Genomic DNA, 21,528 nt, shown 5'->3' with positions numbered 1-21,528 from the left:
TTTTTGATTTCTTCATCCAGATCTAGGCCTACAAAACCCAACACCATCCATAAAGATATTTGATTAAAAATTCTAGGAAAGAATACTTACTCCCTCAACAGATTTCAAATCAGCTTGCATTACTCAATCTACTTAGTGTGAGCCAGGAACCAATAAATGGGAGATCAAAAATGAATTGTTAAGGTAGAGATCTATATCTGAAGGAATCAATGTGGTGTTAGACATAGTACTATAGGAATGTATTAGAAGCTTGTCGAGAAACCTTACACTTTGGGAAGGAATTATGAAACTGAATTTTAACGTAATCCTCATCCCATGGATATAAGAAAACTAAATGAAAGACTGAATTGGAGCCTTCTAGAGTTGAGATGACCCAAAAGTAAATCACCCACTTGAATCCAAAAATCACTTACGTTACTAGATAGATGCCAATTTTTATCACTAGTGTGCTTCTTCATTCCTTTAGCTATTTTTTTCATTTATTAGTGTTTTAAAATTAATCTTAATGATGGGAAGTATTTAACTTATATGCTAGAGAAAACATATTTTGTCAGATGAGAGATAAATGGTTATACTAACTAATCTGGTCCATTTACATAGGCATTAGATGGATGGTGCATTCAAGATGAGGAATCAAACCTTGTTGGACATGGTCTGATGCATGAATAATACATCAATATGTCTTCTGCTCATTTAGGATATGAGCTTGAAAAAAGTTCCATTCATCTTGTTAACACCCCATAGAAGATTGCTAGGCCCCTACAATTGCTTGGAACGAATCTTAACTATTTTCTTAAAGATAAAATTTATCCACAAATATTCATTTCTCAAATTGGTTACTTTATAGAGTAGTGAGGGTTATTTTGAGGGTTTCCTCACTACCTTGGAAGTCAATCAGGTACTTAAGGATACAGGAAAGTCAAGTCCTCGATGAACTTCTCCATAAGATGTAGTGAATTTGTTCTTTCTCCCACTCCCTCCCTTTACTACCCAACACCAACATGTTCCCCAATTGATTTGAGGTCATGAGATACATGCACAAATTATATCTTCCCTCTCTTGCCATGTGCCGGGTTGTTTCTTTCATGCCATGGCATAAAGTGTGAGTCATCATTGTATATTATATAGCATTCTCTGGTTAATGCTGAAGTTTGTTTAATTGAAATAGCTTTATGCTTTTAGCTTCATCATCTTGTTGATTTATGAGTATTTTTTCCTGGATTGATTGAAGTTTCATGGGTTAACCTGTCTGGACCATTGGGATAGGGCAATGTTAAGCTTCTTTTGTGAAAAAACATAATAAAGCTCCTAATTTCACTTCTTTACACTAATTAGAATAGAATATGTATAAAGATAAGCAAGTGTCAGCATACCATTTTTTAGTCGGGGTAGATCAATTTGTTCATTTTTTCATGAATGTTTTCTAATATAATAGTGATAAAATAATATTTTCCATGCACCTTCTGTGATTGCATCTGCCCACTCCCACTTAGATCATGTCAAAATGCATATGCACTAAGCTACCTAATAGAGATAAGAGGAATCTTAAAACTACATCCAGTCACCATTTTTTGTCATATGCACAATTAAGTATGGCCAGGAGAGTTTTGACAACTAAATATTCATGTTTGTTAGAAATAAATCCGAATTAAGGAAATGATAGATGATAACTAGGGAAACTAAATTCTCAAGATAAACTGGGTTTTCTCATGGTAGTGTTGCTATTATTATCTTCCCCCTTACTGCATAAAATTTCATAGGTGAAACTTTACACCCATATGAATAAACTTATATTTCAAGGTTGACATGCAAAATATTTTATACCACAATCAAGATGTAGTAGACCCTTAAAGATATTTGATGTTCACCCTGATTTAACATTTCATAATGATGCAAATACAATCAACATGGTTATACCCATCTCTATCACCTTTCATTGAGAATAGCAAAAAATTACGTAAACATCATGAAAATGGTAAGAAAGATGAGGTAGAAGAAAAAAAGATCATGAAAATAATCATCCAGATAATCAACCATTAAATAATAATAATGAAAGTGATGTTATAAATCAAAAGGAATGGGAAATATAATAAATTTAATGAATATTCTGGTCCCCAAAGGTATGAACCTCTCACTAAAATTAGTTCATCCATAGGGCAGGACATGAACATTAAAACCAATCAACATATGATGAAATTTCTGACTAGCTTTTATTGTCTTTTTCAAGAAAATACATATAAATTAGATCCATGTTTGCCATACATTTCATTTCCATAATGTTACTTATGAAGTAAAGAAAATTAGATACTCACATTTAATACAGCTAAATTTGGTTCATATCTTTATTAAGAAATCTCAGCTCTTCGACATAAATTCAAATTCAAATTCAAAAGATGTTAGGTTGAAAAATTGAATGCTTGTTGAAGAGCTTCAAAATAAATTTTTTCCAAAGCTTTGATGAGTCTCAAAGTGAATAATTAGAAAAATTCAATGATATAACCAGAAAAGGTCCACAACAAGGGGTAGAAGATGGCGTCACTGTTAGAAAAAAATATGTAGTTCTGAGAGATGAAAATGATTGAAGTTTCCAATTGATGTGCCTTAAGGTGTAAATAGTTTGAAAATTATTTAATTTTTATAAACTCCTCAAAATGATTCTTATTATTTTAAATTTTGATGCAAGGGTAGATGTGATGCCGAACGTCGTCGAAGACATTGTCCGACAGGTAATTCCCTAAGGGAAAGGAACAATGTGATGCGATGAATCCTAGGCGGATCTATTGGCGGGCCCTGACTCGAGGGTATTTGCCGAACTCCAAGCCCAGGGACGGACGCTCCGCGAGGATGACGCTGACCTTTTGACCCTTGTCAGAGAGACAACGACTACGACATCGAGCAGAATAATTCTGTCGGCGCTCACAAATAACAGACGGGCTCAACCCATACCTAAGAACTCGCTCATGTTGTAGTTTTCAAGAGATAGAGTCTCACCTAATCCAACTCGAGATCGGGAGAGTGCAACCGAAGATATATTGTAAAGGTAATGTAACTGACAAGCAAATGGGAAAGACGTACCTTGTTGGCGGTGTTACCCATCATCAATTCTCCAATTGGTGCAATGGGCGATGGGGGCAGGTGCGACAGAGACGTGCCGTAGAAGGCTAGATGTTGCTTGACTGGCGGGGGGCGGCGCAGGAGTCGACGTCATGAGGTAGACGAGGACGAGGAGGAGAGACGTGCAGCAGCGTGGTGGCTCGAGCGATCGACCGAGCTTGGGGGGCGCGACATTAAGATGGATTGGCGTGGTGGAGTCTGACGGTGGATGCCAGCAGTGGCAGGCATCAAAAGGTGAAGCGCAAGTCAGTGTAGTGGCAAACAACTGGATCGTGATGGACGGCGGCTCGAGCATCTAGTGTCTGGCACGGGGCACGGCACGGGTGCAGGTGCAAGCAACGACGGCGATGGAGGATCCGCCGGTGTGGCGTGGATCGGGGGTGCAACATGGGCACGGGCGCAAGCAGTTGCGGCACACACGGTGCGAATGGTGCTGGCATAGTGGTGTCGACGCATGGGCGCAGAGTCAACTGGCGGCGTGATGCAGGGGCTCGAGCAGCTGATAAGGAGTTTTACTCGCCGAGTCAGCACGACACTTGGACGCCATGACAGCGAAACGGGACCTAGAGGACCGGAGTCACCACAACGTGGACCAATAGGAATCTTAATAAAAGAGTAGCTAGTAAAAACGAGACACGTACCCCATATACTCGTTAGAGATTTAGATTTAGGATTCAATATAAGTTCAAACTTAGAATAGGATTACATATAGATAGGATACACATAGATAGGATATCACATAGACAGGATGCACAACGATCCAACGGCTCAGGTTTGTTATAAACTAGCCGTTATAACAAGTTATAACGGCTACGATTATAACAAACTAACTATATACGTATAACTATATTCCATATAAATACGAACCAACGCTTAAGTGTAAACTTGCGGATCATAACAACGATTATCCATTATCTCTTGTCTGGTTCTCATCTTCTTCCTTCTTTCTTTCTTCTTTCTTTTCTTCCTTCTCTATTCCTCTTCACGGTCAAGATCCATGGACCGTTTCAACATGGTATCAGAGCAAGAAACGATCAGGGCTAGAGAAGCACAAGTGGGAGCGCTCGCCACTGCCTCGCCCTCTGTTATCACCGTAGGACAAGTCCCGGTGAACATACCTCCTAGAGCCACCGTTTTGATCAGGCTCAACGACAGCAATTACCAGATTTGGAAAAGCTCGGTCGTTCCCATCATGAACGGGTATGAATTAACGTCCTTTGTTCAAGAAGATCCGCCGGCATTATCAGTGTTTGACTCAGATGGAAGAATTATTGAAAACCCCGAGTACAAGCTATGGTGGAAAAACGACCAAAAGGCACTAGGATTTTTACATTCCACATTATCTGAATCTGTCATCCCATGCATTAGCAAGGCAAAAACTGCTAAAGAGGCATGGAATCTCCTTGAGAGTATATTCTCTAGCAGAATCAAGGCAAGAATCATGGATTTACATTGTCAATTCCATACGATTTCCAAAGGTACCATGTCCATTGATGAATATGTGAAGCACTTTACATTTGTCACCGAAATCTTTAGATTCTGTTGGAGCCACAATCGATGAGGATACAAAAAATTATACTTTCTTGAGGGGATTGGGAACAGAGTATAGTCAATTAGTGATGTGTTTCAATGCTAATCTTAATCATTTAAGCTTTGAAGATGTTGTTACCAATCTCAAAGGCCACGAGGTGTATCTGGCGTATCAGGAAAAAGCAAATGCAACTGTCTTCCATCCTATGGCCAATGCTGCTCAGAGCCAACAAGGATCAGCCTCGACTCAAGCTCCTAGAAAAGATAAATACAGCTCAATAAATTTTGGACAAAATCGAGGACGGGGAAGAGGCAGGAACAATAAGTTCCAACCCAGATGCCACATTTGCACTCTACTTGGTCATAGAGCACGTGATTGTCAAGAATTTACCAGACTACAAAATCTTGATCCAACAAGACACAACCCACTAAGAGCATATACATTGAACGCAGCCGAAAGCAATGTGTGGTACCCAGACAGTGGCGCTACGCATCATGTAACAGCAGATCCAAGCCTCGTCCCAGCTGCAAAAAACTATCAAGGGAACGAGCAACTCCAAATGGGTAATGGTACAGGTTTGAAAATCCTATCCATTGGCTCCTCAAAAATTTCAACGTATAATAAAAGTCTTCATCTTAAAGATATACTGCATGTTCCTGAAATTAAGAAGAATCTTCTATCAGTACAGAAACTAACCTTGGACAATGATGTATGTGTCGAATTTCATCCTTCTTATTGTCTTGTGAAGGACGTGAAAACCAGATGCATCTTGCTCAAGGGAACAATTAAAGACGGCCTGTACTGTTTGATGCCATCAGCAATCCAACAAGCAGCACTGGTTGGAGAGAAAGCATCTTCCAACACGTGGCATACTGGTCTAGGACACCCCTAGCTCAAAATCGTGCAGTCTGTAATTGAAAATTTTGGACTTCCATCTTTTCATAATTCGAAAAATCATGTCTGTGATTCCTGTAGAGTTTCTAAATCTCATCGATTACCTTTTAAAGTCTCCGAGAATTCTTCTATCCATCCACTTGAAATAGAACATTCTGATTTATGGGGGCCAGCACCCTTGGTTTCAAATTTGGGTTTTTCATACTATGTGGTGTTCATCGATGATTTCAGTAGATATACTTGGTTATACCTCTTAAAAAGGAAAAATGAAGTTCTTGAGAAATTTATTGATTTCAAAAAAAGGGTTGAGAATCTGTTTTCGACTAAAATTAAAATTCTACAGTCAGATTGGGGGGGAGAATTTCAATCTCTCAACTCATATCTAATAGAACAAGGAATTGTTCATCGTGTATCTTGTCCACATACCCCTGAACAAAATGGGACTGCTGAAAGGAAGCATAGGCATATTATTGAAACAGCACTGGCCATGCTACGTCATGCCTCTATTCCAAAAATTTTTTGGGATGAAGCAGTGGCCACTGCTGCTTATCTGATTAATAGGCTTCCTGCACCAGTTTTAAACAATAAATCTCCATTTGAAAAATTATACAATCAAATACCTGATTACATGTTTTTAAAGAATTTTGGCTGCCAATGTTTTCCATTCTTACGTCCATATGCTAGTCATAAACTAGATGACAAATATGAGAAATGCGTGCTACTTGGGTACAGTGCAATGCATCTCGGCTACAGGTGTTTGTCACTCAAAACAGGTAAAATTTACATTTCCAGGCATGTTGTGTTTGATGAAAATATCTTTCCTTATGCAACTAACATGAATAATGAGTTAGGAATACTAGGAAAAGCTCCATCCAATTTGCTAAATATTCCTCGTATTGAACCTACACATATATCTTCATCAGCTTCTGATAAAGATTCTGATCAGGATACTGAAATAACTATTGAATCATTATGCAATCATAATTATACCAATAGACAGCCTACTCCCATTCCTGTGACTCCTCTAGTGGATCTAGATAAAATATCTAGTACATTGGATCACACTCCTATACCTGGGGAGCAAGTAAGAGTACGGTTGTTGAGTGATGTGTATCAACAAAGTGATACAAATTGTGATCAACCAAATCTGAATTTAGCTGCCATCAGACATCCGATTCCAACATGCCTCTCTGTGTGTTTAAATAATATTGAACCTTCCAATTTCAGTACAGCATCCAAAGATAAAAATTGGATGCAAGCTATGAAAAGGGAATATGATGCACTCTTACAAAACAATACTTGGGATCTAGTACCAAGGAATAATAATCAACATATAATCGGATGCAGATGGATTAATAAATTAAAGTACAAACCTGATGGCAGTATAGATAGATACAAGGCACGGTTAGTAGCTAAAGGATTCAGTCAACAAGAAGGTTTTGATTTTACAGAAATCTTTAGCCCAGTTATTAAACATACAACAATTAGATTGTTGCTATCAATAGCTATTTGCAAAAGATGGCAGATACATCAACTTGATGTATCTAACGCATTTTTGCATGGTGATTTAAAGGAAACCATTTTTATGGAACAACCTCAAGGATTTAGGAATCCTTCCCATCCTGATGCTATTTGTCTGTTAAAGAAATCAATTTATGGGTTAAAACAATCTCCACGGGCATGGTTTCATAAACTGTCATCTGCACTTCAAGAACTTGGATTCATCGGATCCAAAACTGATTTGTCTCTATTTTTTAAAACAGAATTAAATCCTATTTTTGTCTTGATTTATGTTGATGATATTCTAATCATGTCACCAGAAAGTTTTGAAATCAAATATGTAGTTGATAAAATCAACGATCAATTTGCAATTCGTGATTTAGGTACTTCAAGTTATTTTCTTGGAATTGAGCTTTTACCTCATCAACATGGCTTTATCTTATCACAGTCTAGATATCTGTTATCTATTCTACAAAAATCACAGATGGAAAATTCTAAACCGGTATCAACTCCTGTTGCCTTATCATCAAGTAAGAAAATTGAAGATATCAAAATTGACGGGTTAAGTGATACTAACTACAGACAAATAGTTGGGGGTCTTCAATATTTAACATTAACCAGACCTGATATATCTTATGCCGTGAACCGAGCATGTCAAAAAATGCATTCTCCCAATCCTAGTGGTTGGAATGCCCTTAAACACATTTTACGCTATCTGAAAGGTAGTATTTTACATGGTTTACTGATCTATAGAGATTCTAACACAAATATTAGAGCATTCAGTGATTCGGACTGGGCAGGAGACCAAGAAGACAGAAGATCTATGGGAGCATATCTCGTATATGTTGGAAAAAATCTGGTATCTTGGAGTTCAAAAATACAGCCGACGGTAGCAAGGTCGAGCACCGAAGCTGAATACAAGGCAGTCGCAAATGCAACTGCAGAGATTATGTGGATACAGTCACTTCTAAATGAAATTCGAGTTTCCACAGAATCTATTCTGACATTTTGTTGTGATAATGTCGGAGCAACATATCTGGCAGCCAATCCAGTGTTTCATGCTCGAATGAAACACATAGAAATTGACTACCACTTTGTAAGAGAACAAGTTGCTGCAAAAGCACTCAAAATCCAGTTTGTCGATAGTCATAATCAATTGGCTGATTCGCTAACAAAGCCACTGGCAAAAAGTCGTTTTTGTTTTCTCAGGGACAAGCTCAACGTCGTCCGTAACACCGATAATCTTGATGACGATTTTAGATTATGGATTTTTATGAATTTAAAAATTAGTAAAAAGTCAAGAGAAATTACTGTTATGATAAGAGTTACAAGGGCATTTTTGTAAAATAACAAAATGCCCTTGAACGAGAGCAAAGAAAAGAGGTAAAATAAAAGGAAGACAGAAGAACGAAAGAGGTGTGGTGTACGAAGGAAAAACAGGCAGAAGGTTGAACGAGAGCAAGAAAAGTCAAGAAATTGATAAAGCTTTGGTGAAGAAATTGTGGTTCAAGGCAACGGAGAGCTGGAAAAGTCTGGCTGCAGTGCGACTCAAAAGATCACGACAACCGAGCTTAAAATCAGGCTTGTGATCTAATTCTGTTTTTCATTGTTTTTGAAATCGTTCTATCACAGATCGAATTCAAGAAACGTAATATTCTTATTGACGTTTTTGAAATCATTCTACCAGAGGTTGATTTCAAGAAACATAACATTCTGAGTCACATTTTTGAAATCTTTCTATCACAGATAGATTTCAAGAAACGTGACATTCTTATTGACGTTTTTGAAATCGTTCTATCACAGATCGAATTCAAGAAACTTAATATTCTTATTGACGTTTTTGAAATAGTTCTATTACCAATCATTTTTAAAATCCCTGAATCTCAAACTGAAATAGAAAATCGTGACCGTTGCTTTCACGTTTAAAAATCACTGTATTGTCAAATTGAACTTTAAGATCATTACTGCTGAATCTGTGGTTTTAAAATCCCTGAATCTCACACTGAAATAGAAATTCGTGAATGTTGCTTTCACGTTTAAAAATCACTGTATTGTCAAATTGAACTTTAAGATCATTACTGCTGAATCTGTGGTTTTAAAATCCCTGAATATCAAACCGAAATAGAAAATCGTGACTGTTGATTTATGGTCTAAAATTTCTATATTTTCAAATTGAATTGTAATTTTATAACTGTTGAATTTACATTTTTTTTAAAAGCTCCTGATTCTCAAATCGAAATTTAAAATCATAACTATTAAATTCACGTTCTAAAATCTCTGAATTTCGAAGTGAATTTTAAATTTGTAACTGTTGAATCTACGTTCTTAACAATCTCTGTATCACAAATTGAAAATTTTTAAAAGGGGGTCTGGAACATTAAAGGATTCGAAATTTTCTCTAAAGCTGAAAGTCTTGAAAATTTTCCATTCTGAAACCTTCTCATTGTGAAGCTGAAATCATTGAAATTTCGGTGTGCTGAAACAAAATTTTAGAAAACTATATTTCTGGAAAATTGATCAGTTAAATATTTCAATTACTGTGATTCATATAATACTGAAATTGAAATTTTGATAGTCTTAGACTAAATCCAACTTGGGGTTACCATAATCCGAATTCTGTGATTACTTTTTGGTACATGATTTAAATTCGAAAGAATAAAATTTTTTTTGGTACTTGTGATTGTGGAGTGTTGAATTTCATGAAAATATTGACATTCAAATAAATTTCTGAGACCATCAGATTGAATTCTGCATTCTTAAATCTGCAAGTGAAAAGCATCGATTTTGATTAAAAACTGCATAATAAGGAGTAACATATGTTCATACTCAAGTGGAAATTGTTATGTTGAAACTGGAATATTTTAGCTAACGTTTCAGGAAAGTCGAAGACAAGTTTTTCAATATTTTCACAAGGTTTTTCAGCACTTGTGAGACTAGAGGAACTACTTCGAGTAAAGGCAGTTTTTGAAAGCTGAGAAGGACTTGGGTGGTCCATTGGAGAAGAAGTGAAAGCAAGAATACCTTTAAAAAGGCTGAGGGGGCTCAAGGTTATTCTTGTTTTTAATTTCTAGATAGGAGGTATCCGTGTATCCCTATTACCAGGCTGTTTTAGCTTGAGGGGTTATAAAACTTGGTTAGGGACATATTGAAACTCCGGCTTGATACCCCGGGACAGGATTAAGGGATTAGCCCTAACCTGTATGAAAATTCTGGGTGTCCACTTCTTTCTCTCTATAATTCGGGAATAGGTAGAGATATTAGGAAAATAATAATACAAGAAAGAAAGGAAATAAGGGAGTGGTCTAATTCACCCCCCCCCTCTTAGACCATTCAGAGGATATTAATCCAACACTTGAGGGGGGGTGATAAGGAGTTTTACTCGTTGAGTCAGCACGGCACTTGGACGCCACGACAGCGAAACGGGACCCAGAGGACCGGAGTCACCACAACGTGGACCAATAGGAATCTTAATAAAAGAGTAGCTAGTAAAAACGAGACACGTACCCCATATACTCGTTAGAGATTTAGATTTAGGATTCAATATAAGTTCAAACTTAGAATAGGATTACATATAGATAGGATACACATAGATAGGATATCACATAGACAGGATGCACAACGATCCAACGGCTCAGGTTTGTTATAAACTAGCCGTTATAACAAGTTATAACGGCTACGATTATAACAAACTAACTATATACGTATAACTATATTCCATATAAATACGAACCAACGCTTAAGTGTAAACTTGCGGATCAGAACAACGATTATCCATTATCTCTTGTCTGGTTCTCATCTTCTTCCTTCTTTCTTTCTTCTTTCTTTTCTTCCTTCTCTATTCCTCGTCACGGTCAAGATCCATGGACCGTTTCAACAGCAGCAGCTACAAGTGATGTGAAGCGTGGCGACGGCGGCGCACTCTCGCTCGGCGACAATAGGATTCTGGCGCAGTGGCAATGATGTAGAGCACGGCAAATGGTTCTGCTCTACGGGTGGGGACTGCACCACTCGTGTGGCTGGCGGTGGCTAGACAGCAGACAGAGGCAGCACCGACACACGGCGCGGCAGGTGCAACCCGCAGTGGTTGGGCGACTCTGGGCGGGTACGTAGACAAACAGAGTGTGGCAACACGGTCAACACTGCATGCTACAGCACAGGCAGTCGCTCAGGGTGTCCGGGTAAGCAAGAACGCGCGACGTGGCATTAGCGCGCTGGGCGGTGGTCAAACGACGGTGCACCCATCGGATGCAAGATGGCAGCGCACGCAAATCCTGACAAGGCAGTCTAGTGCACGAGGAAGATGGTTGGTGCACCCGCACTAGTGGCGAACCGGCGGGGTGCGGCGGCGTTTCCCTTCTTCTTCCTCCCTCTTTTCTCTTCCTTCTCCTTCCTCCTTCCTCTTCTTCCTCTCCTTCATTCTTCCTCTCGTGAGACCAAGGAGTGAACAAAACTTTAAAAAATAATAATAATAAACCTGGTCTGGACATTAGGGCTCCATCATTCCCCCTATATAGGGGCACGATGGAGCTTACTAAGGGCACATGACCCCTTGGTAAGGGCCCAAGTGCCTTTACCAAGGGGGGGTTCTTATACATAGGGACCCCCCCTTTTTAACACAAAATAAACACGACTGACACGATTCGACGACACAAACAAAGTTTTATTTAAGAGCACAATTGAGTAAGTTAATGTTTATTGACTCGTTCCCCTTGTTTATTGACTCGTTCCCCTTGTTTATTGACTCGTTCCCCGTTTTGGACACACAAAACGGCATGACACACGACGTGCACAGACATGGACATGACGAACATGAACACACAAATAATGTAAAACAATGAACAGGACGAGCACGTGCCAGCGAAAATTCAAAACATTCGATGGCGCGGACGTGCTTCACTTTGGGGTATTTGAACCCCAATGTTTTCACCTTTGACTTGGCGTGCCGGTCAGGCTGGATGCGAACTGGCGGGGCCGTCGATGACAACAATGATGGCTGCTCGAAGAATGTCTCCGACGGAGTGGGATGGTACACTCCATCAAGAGGTTAATGCAGTTGAGGCTGATTTGTAATGTTGAAAACTCACAAACAAAGTTTTATTTAAGAGCACAATTGAGTAAGTTAATGTTTATTGACTCGTTCCCCTTGTTTCTGATTGACGCTTTATTGTGTCATCACTATTATAGCTCTGACCATATGAAATTTAATTGTTCCATACATTAGCAGATGATGCCCAAATGAAATACCTACTTGTCAAAATTCTAGAAATTCTGGGTTAATGTCTTTTGATAACATATAATTCAAGTATACACCAAAAGGGAAAATGATATTTGGAAATCATAATTCAAAATAATTGGGATGAAAGTAAAATCATTTTATGGAATATCCTAAATAAACATATGTCACTTAGAGAGGAAATAAAAATCCTAAATTTTTATGTAATATCCTAAATAAAAGTTATGGTCTATAGTGAACATTAGATTCAATAAATATTACTGGAAAAAAATTGAAATAAAGGATGATAACAACCAAAAAACATAGATCTGAAATTTTATCAAAATATCCTCACATCACAAGGCACCTACATTGATACAACATTGATAGATAATGTCTCTTATCCAGACTATTGAACCCTGTGTTTTACACATAATTTTGGAGTATAATCATTGCGGTCCAAAAAATAGTCACCCCAAAACTACTTAGAGTGTGGAAATTTATATTTGAAGAAATAATTCACAAAATTCAAATTCCAGCCTCATTGAACAAAAAATTTCATGATATGTCAGTAATAAACTTGTAAAAAAATTAAATCATAGATAAAGTATCATACTTCCTAAATCCATTTCAGGGAAAAAAATGGATTCATGAAAGGAAAATTGATTCAGGAGAGTGTGTCTCGCGTAGGAAATTTCTCAATTCGTAAACCAAAAAACACCATGACTAAACATGATCGTAGAATTTAACATGGAGTAAGATTGTGATAAAAATACAATTGCATTTAATGCTTTTTGTCCTTGAGAAATCTGGCTTTAATGCAACTTGCATATTCATGATACAACCATCTATAGATCGTAGTTTTTCTATGTGATAGTTGATTGGAACTCTACCGAAGCATTGAGAGGTCTCAAACAAGGATGCCCGTAGCAGGATAATCCCTCAGTTGGGACATTTACAAGATCACCTTAAATAAGTAGCAGGATAAACCTTGTTGTCAAATATTACCTTAAGAGTGGAGCACTTAGCATATCACATTACCTGTTTTCAAATGATACAATCATATTCCTAAATGAATTTTTTAGAAACATAAGTAACTTACATGAATTATATGAAGATACCTAAGTTTAAATAATAATTTGGAATAAAATTTAAATTTGCATGGCTGAGTAAATAGCCCCACAAGAAATCTGAAATTAAACAATTTACATGCGTCCTAGTTGGTTCCTTTCCGTTTAAAAAATTGAGATGGCTCATCTTCATGAATCAAGTTACGTCTTAGTTGTTAATGAACTCCAGGTGAAAACTAAAACAAATGAATAGGAATTTGGATAATTTCTAATGGCCATGTAATGATATATAAAATAACATCAAGGGACCTCCTGGAAAATAGCTGTTTTAATGAGGAAAATGATCTAAGAATTAGACACAATGAAAATCATTTGCATGAATTTTAAAATTCCAAAGAAACACAAAGGAAGAAACTGATTAGAGACAAATTGGGTGACTAGAACCACAAATTTTACAATTGGATTTTCGAACAAAGAATCCACGATCTCAATAATTGCGGTAAAAGATGGGGAAACTGTACGACATTAAGTCATACAAGGGAACACCAATGCATGCTCCACTCACTGGGAAAGAGAGAATATTGGTGGCTAAAAAATAGTAATAATACCTTAGAAATTATACAATATCTAATAACACAATTTCATAAATTAAAGAAAAAAAATCAATTTTCAAGTACTCAAGTTAAGGTTACAACCAGCATCCCCATCCATGGTGAGTGAACCACTAATTTGGCATGCCAATTCAGGAAAAAATGGGTAAACATTATTTACTCATTCCCATTTGTTACGCTAGTTTCATTCTAAAAAAGAGTTTTCTCACGTGGGACTTTGTGAGACATTTCAATTTTAGATGAAATTTTCAACACATCAGATTTAAAGGTGCCCCTAAAGAATCCATGATCTCCAGATTGAAGATGACGACCGCCTATTTTTTAATGTTAGCGGGCTTCTAAAGAAATGGTACATTTCATAGATCTCACATTTTTATTAGCTCCTGTGTATCTTCAAAAAATCAAAAAATATTTTATTAATCAAAATTACAATTCCAAAAAGATGATATTGTAAATGTATTTCTGAATTCTTTACACCCAGTTATCTCATAGCATATCCCAAACACTTAAACACAACATGTATCTCTATTTTGCTGATCTTTCTCAAACGAAGAAAGTCCTGCACTCATCTCACTATTTTGCTGATCTTGCCATTTGACACCCTTTACCATGCATATCTGTATATCTCAGTTTAAGCATTAAATATAATAAGTATGATGTGAAAAAAGTTACCATTTACAGATCAAATGGAATAGAACAATATCAGGGAGAAGAAATGAGACACTTTGGGGGTTATCTTGGCAATTAAGGAAGTCGCATCGGATTGGTTGTCAAATTACTGGTCACAATATACTCCTTTAGTGGACTGATATCAAGAATGCCTTACAACAGATGAGGGAATCAAGATGTGAAGTGGTAAAGTGAGATGTACAAGACAATAATTATAAAGGGATAGCAAGGTTGGAACACCATTCAATTTAAATAAAAAATAAAAAAGATCAACTAAGAATAATTCCGGTGAGCCTATAAATAAAAATATAACATTCAAAATGTCAATCTAGATAAATATAGAACTGGATGAAGTTATCCAGCATCAAAAAACTCAAATTTTAAATCTAAAAAATCAAACTATCAAGACCAAGCTCAAGGTATCAAGCAAATAAAATATTTCCAGAAGCTCAAGCTGATCAAGTTGTTGAAGCTCAGAAAATGGTGGGCCATACCTCTCAAATGGCCACTAGTACAAAATTTGTTAGTTCAGCCGGTAAGGGAATATGTTATGGCTAAAGATTGTGAAAGAGTATGTATTAGTGACTGTACAACAAAACAACCATTCTGTTCCTCCATTTTTGACAAAAAGTGTTCCCTAGTCCTTCCATTTAAATTCTTTTATAGGACTATAATCTTAAGGGCCACAGGAAAGACCATCTCTATGACCGTACATGACCATATGATATACATATAATGACTACCCCTATCATGTAAACAAAAAACAATCCAATTGTACTATTTTCTTTTCGCAAAACATACCTGCATCATCCATCTATATTATCACTAAGATGATTTTACCCAGATTAATGTGAGTCAAATTAGTTATGAGACCATTATATCCATTCATTATTAATGTTAGAAAAATAAAACACACACTTACAACTTAATCTCTAAGTAGGGCCACATTCACATGAAGGGAGCTGGATCTGACTCTCATTCCAACAAAAGGCATCCCATGACATATTATATATCTAAAAAAGATCATGTAAATATCTCTTAACATAATATACTTCATGATATGCCATACATACATGCATTCTCCCTAGTAGAGTTTCTTCAAACCATTCATGTGTTCGAGCTCTAGATGTATCCACGCAATCGATGCAAAAATGAATCTCACCTTGATCTTTTCCAATCATAATTAAATATCTAGTTCATCATTGATAATCACAAATAACATGCTAATTTTCATAATATTTTTACGTACTTTATATCTTTATTCTCATTGAAATTATCCTAAATCCATATTATTGAAGCCTAAAATGATTTATTTCACTTTTGGAATGACCTTCCACCTTTTCTTTATTTTATAGTATTTTAAATAATTTTAGGTCACTAATTTAATGAAAAAAGTAATTTAAAAGTTGAGAAAATATTTATTTAGATATATTTAAATTTTTAGGGGTTTGTTATAGTGTTAATATGTTCTGATCTGTTTTGATTTCCTAATATTTTCATGGAATTATCTGGAGTTAAATTCATAAAGAATATAATTTTATGACTCATAAAATATAAGATTAAATTTATTCAACTATTTTAATGATTTAATTGCATTTTGAATTAATCGACGGGGAGATCCAGAAGCAGATGTCATAGATTACTCCAAACTGAGATAATGATTCTAATGATTTAGAAGGAGCTTTGGGCTGAAATTTTGAGGGTAGTTCCAGATGTCCCTTTTTTCCCATCCACCATCTTGTCCATATAAATAGAACCTCTCGTCATGGTAAAAAAGCACCCTTGGATTTTGCTCCTAATTACGCTTATCGGAGTGATTTTCTCAATCAAAACTCGTTTGGGTCTGTTATTGTACTCTAAGAGCTAAGAGTTGAAGGAGTGATTTTCAGCTCAAGACATGCGGAGAAAAAACACCACTCGGCCTATTGGGAACATGTTGACAAGGTTAGTGTGATCTTCATCTTTTTCTAACTCACATTTTTATCCTTTTTCCTAGGTAGCCTAGTTTTCCACCCTCATGCACACCACCTTCAACTCTATCGTTCATCAGCGTGTATCTGTCATCACCTCTATTGCAAACAACATGCTATCTGTTTGATCCGCTCCACTCCACTCACGTCCATCTCTGTCTATCATCACCTGATACTCTCAAAGTGCTACCTAAGTAATTTTATATTAGAATGAATTATTACTTTTCTACTAAAAAGTCATATTAAAATTCTCATTATTATTCTATAAAATAAGAATAAATTAGGTTAAATATGATTAATATATTTTGTCCTTCGTATAATTATTTTGAATTATTTTTATTTTGCGTTCTTCAAATGAATTTTAATTCTTAAAATAAATATGAAATTCAAAAAATAGAAATAAAAAGTAAAATTATCTTATTCAGTACTTTCTACCTTTCAATTTGACCCTTACTCTCTCTATGCACGCACATAAGGAAATCATAAATATCTATTCTACTATAATAGTAATACATGTGCGCTTCTGGCCTCTGATTGGCTGACAAAAGAGTGAGAGAGAAAAGAGAGAGTGAGAGAGAAGAGAGAGAGAGAGAGAGAGAGAGAGAGAGAGAGAGAGAGAGAGAGAGAGAGAGAGAGAGAGAGAGAGAGAGAGAGAGAGCGAGCGAGAGAGAGAGAGAGAGAGAGAGAGAGAGAGAGAGAGAGAGAGAGAGAGAGAGAGAGAGAGAGAGAGAGAGAGAGAGAGAGAGAGAGAGAGAGAGAGAGAGAGCCCCCTCCCCACTGCCGCCCCGCCCTCCTCCCCCGGCCTCCCGCGCCCCCCCTCGCCCCCTTCCCGCCGCCGCTCGAACCGGGCGGAGGTCGACCCACTTGAGCCGGCGGAGCCGCCCCAGGGAAGCGGGGAGGGGGGGGCAGTCGTAATAGAGAGAGGGCAGTGGGAAGTGGGCGCGGGAGGAGGGCGGGCTGGCAGCGGGGAGGGCGCGGGGGAGGGGGAGGAGTAGGCGGTGGGAAGGGGGCACGGGCGGCGGGGAAGGGGGGTGGCGGTGGCGGGAAGGGGTGCGGGTGGCCGGGCGAGGGGGGGCGCGGCGGCGGGAAGGGGGCGCGGGCGGCGGGGAAGGGGGGTGGCGGCGGTGGGGAGGGGGCGTGGGCAGTCGAGGGAGGGGCGGGCCAGCGGCTGGGAGGGGGCGCGGGCAGTCAGGGGAGGGCCGGGGCGATGCGGTATGTGTAAAATTGGTGTACCCGTCTAGACGCTGATTGGCTGACAAGAGAGTGAGAGAGAGTGAGAGATTCCCCTCCCTGCCGCAGCCCTGCCCTCCTCCCGCGTCCCGCACAAAGGCACAAAATTTGCACCACACTGCGCATAAATGCACGAAAAATTGTCTAAAGTGAGCATTGTGAGCGGGCCCCACTAGTTGTTATATAAACCAGAAATCTTACATGAAAATATTTAGGCGTAATGTATGGTTCATCAATCATTTACCATCAAGTCTCAATAGAAGAAAGGGATTCTAAGTAGGGAAGAGGACAAGGGCTGCCTAGATCTGTCTGGCATGATAACCTAAAATGGATGGCCTGCCAAGAAAAGTTTAGTTGGAAACATAGAAGATAATTAACCCTTCTAACGATGTTATTTTTCTGTTTGAAGATTAAAAATTGATTATGATTTAACATTTCTTGATTTAGCTGTTTGATAAGTCCCAAAATTTCATTCCCCGAGTCCTATTAGCAAGTGGCGGCCCAGAGCTACATAAAGGATGTAGAGACCCACAAAATCCTCTACCAGGCTCTTATTTTTTTGTTCAGAGCCTTTACTATATTTTTACTAAACCTTTTCGGAAGTGGAGATCTTCTTTTGTCTTTCAGAACCTTCTTGGGCAACAAAATATCTTCCGACAGATTTAAAAGACACCAAAATCTACTAAGTATCTCCACGAAGACATGTTAGGCCTCTAATAGTTTCTTTTATTTTCTAATGTTTTAAGTCATATATTCGAGGATATTATCATTATGCACAAACCTGAACCTTAAGTGGCATATAAAGCATCATTGTTACCTTGAAGGATCATTATTGAAGTATTCCATTTTATTGAAAAAAATATTTCTATCCTTTGAGTCTTCCCCCTCTCAGAGAGTGAGTGCTTGTAGACTGAAGCACAATCCTTTGATGGACTCAGAGGTTGACATTAGTCATATGGATTCAGGACTTGGCTGCTCCAAGTAGCACAGATTTTGTGGATTTGAGCCGTGTTTCTACATTGTTCCTGTACCCATGATAGAATATTGGCACTGATTGTTCATGTCACATCCTATTTCTCAACATATCTTGATTTGTCGTCCAGTGACTATCAATTGCATATATTTATAGAGATGACATAGACGAGACATTTATTTAATATATCCCAAAGAGAGATAGAGAAAAGGAGATATAAGGAGAGGGAGATGAAGGGGAAGACTTTGGGAGTGATGGATAGAGGAAGATAGAGAGAGACGGAGAAATAGAAAGAGAGAGATACAGATATAGGGAGAGAAACAAAGATAGAGACATAGACACAGAGAGAGATTGAGAGAGGGAGACACAGATAGATATAGAGATAGAAATAGAGTGAGGAGAGAGAGAGAGGGAAGAGGAAGGGAGAGACAGAAATACGGAGACAGAGACAGAGATAGAGAGACAGAGAAAGAGAGAATGAGAGAGGGAGAGACAAAGATGTAGATAGAGACAGGGTTTAGGGAGGGAGGGATGTGGATAGAGACAGAGAGAGGGAGCGAGACGGAGATATATTAGAGAGGGAGAGACAGAGACAGAGACAGAAACAAGGAAAGGGAGAGATACAGACTGAGACGGTGAAAGGGAGAGAGAGAGAGGGAGAAAATGGGGGGAAGAGACTCAAAAGAGAGACAGATAGAGGGAGAGGGGGAGTGACTAGGAGATAGAGACAGAAGGGGGAGGCGGATAGAGAATTAGAGGGGGAGGAAGAGATGTAGACAGATAGAGGGAGACAGAGAAAGAATGATAGAGGGAGAGAGAGGGAAGAGAGAAAGAGAGGGAGAGAGAGGGAGAGAGAGAGAGACTGAGAGTGGGAGGGGGAGAGGGAGAGAGACGGAGAGGGGGAGAGGGAAAGAAAGAGAGAGGGAGAGGGGGAGAGAATGAGAGAGGGAGAGAGAGAGAGGGAAAGACACAAAAAGAGAGGGGGAGAAGGAGAGAGAGAATGAGAGAGGGAAAGACACAAAAAGAGAGGGGAGAAGGAGAGAGAGAATGAGAGAGGGAGAGAGAGGGAAAGACACAAAAAGAGAGAGGAGAAGGGGAGAGGGAGAGAGAGAGGGAAAGACACAGAAAAGAGAGGAAGAGAACGAGAGAGGGAGAGAGAATGAGAGAGGGAGAGAGAGAAAGGGAGAGGGGGGGAGAGAGAGGAGAGGGATGGAGGGAGAGAGAGAAAGGGAGAGGGGGAGAGAGAGAGGGAAGGGGTGGGGGGGGGGGGAGAAAGGGGGAGGGGGAGAGAGAGAGGAGAGGGATGGAGGGAGAGAGAGAAAGGGAGAGGGGGAGAGAGAGAGGAGAGGGATGGCGGGAGAGAGAGAAAGGGAGAGGGAGAGAGAGAGAGGAGAGGGATGGAGGGAGAGAGAGAAAGGGAGAGGGGGAGAGAGAGAGGAGAGGGATGGAGGGAGAGAGAGAAAGGGAGAGGGAGAGAGAGAGAGAGAGAGAGAGACAGACAGACAGACAGACAGACAGAACTGGTGTGACCCGTCCATTAACTTGACCCTCTCTCGTAAGCGGACAAGTTTCCTACACTTTTCCGATTGACAAGCAAGTGACGTGGCCCACTAGCTTTGTCCCACGAAGAGATATCTAGAATCCTTGATGACCCATTTGTCAACGCCTCGCATGTGCGACCAAGCGCACCCCGCACGCGCTAACAACCCCACGGAGAGAAAACCAAGCCAGACTAATAAATATAATTCAAACTTTTAGAGAGAGAGAGTCGGCTATTAGTGTATGAGAGAGGAACTTAACTCTCTCTTGCCTTGACCTGCCCGTCAGGTATGTCTCCATTTACCCTACAATAATCGAGAGTAGATGGACTTACAGAAAGTGATTAAGAGAGAGAGAGAGTCAGAGAGAGAGAGGAGGGAGAGAGGCAGAGAGAGAGGAGAGAGAGAGAGTTAAGAGAGAGAGAGAGTCAGAGAGAGAGAGGAGGGAGAGAGGCAGAGAGAGAGGAGAGAGAGAGAGTTAAGAGAGAGAGAGAGTCAGAGAGAGAGAGGAGGGAGAGAGGCAGAGAGAGAGGAGAGAGAGAGAGTGGCAGAGAGCGAGATGTAGTGAGAGAGAGAGAGGCAGAGAGAAAGAGAGAGGAGAGACAGAGAGGCAGAGACAGAGGTGGTAGAGAGAGAGAGGGAGAGACAGAGTGGTAGAGAGAGAGAAATGTAGGGAGAGAGAGAGGCAGAGAGAGAGATGTAGGGCGAGAGAGAGGAGATAGAGAGAGAGGGAGAGACAGAGTGGCAGAGAGAATAGAGATGTAGGGAGACAGAGAGAGGCAGAGAGAAAGAGAGAGGTGGTAGAGAGAGAAGGAAAGAGAGTGGCAGAGAGAGATGTAGGGAGGCAGTGAGGCAGAGAGAAAGAGAGAGAAGAGACAGAGAGGCAGAGAGAAAGAGAGAGGAGAGACAGAGGCAGAGAGAAAGAGAGAGGAGAGATAGAGGCAGAGAGAAAGAGAGAGGAGAGACAGAGGCAGAGAGAAAGAGAGAGGAGAGAGAGAGGGAGAGAGAAAGAGAGAGGAGAGACAGAGAGGCAGAGAGAAAGAGAGAGGCAGAGAGAGAGGAAGAGAGAGAGGCAGAGAGAGAGGAAGAGAGAGAGGCAGAGAGAGAGAGAAGAGACAGAGAGGCAGAGAGAGAGGAAGAGAGAGAGAGAGGAAGAGAGGCAGAGAGAGAGAGATAGGGAGGGAGAGAGAGAAACAGAGACAGATAGACATACAGA

The sequence above is a fragment of the Wolffia australiana genome, chromosome 1 (assembly GCF_029677425.1).
Source record: "Wolffia australiana isolate 7733 chromosome 1, ASM2967742v1".
Classification (NCBI taxonomy): Eukaryota; Viridiplantae; Streptophyta; class Magnoliopsida; order Alismatales; family Araceae; genus Wolffia; species Wolffia australiana.
This window is presented reverse-complemented; position numbering follows the sequence as displayed.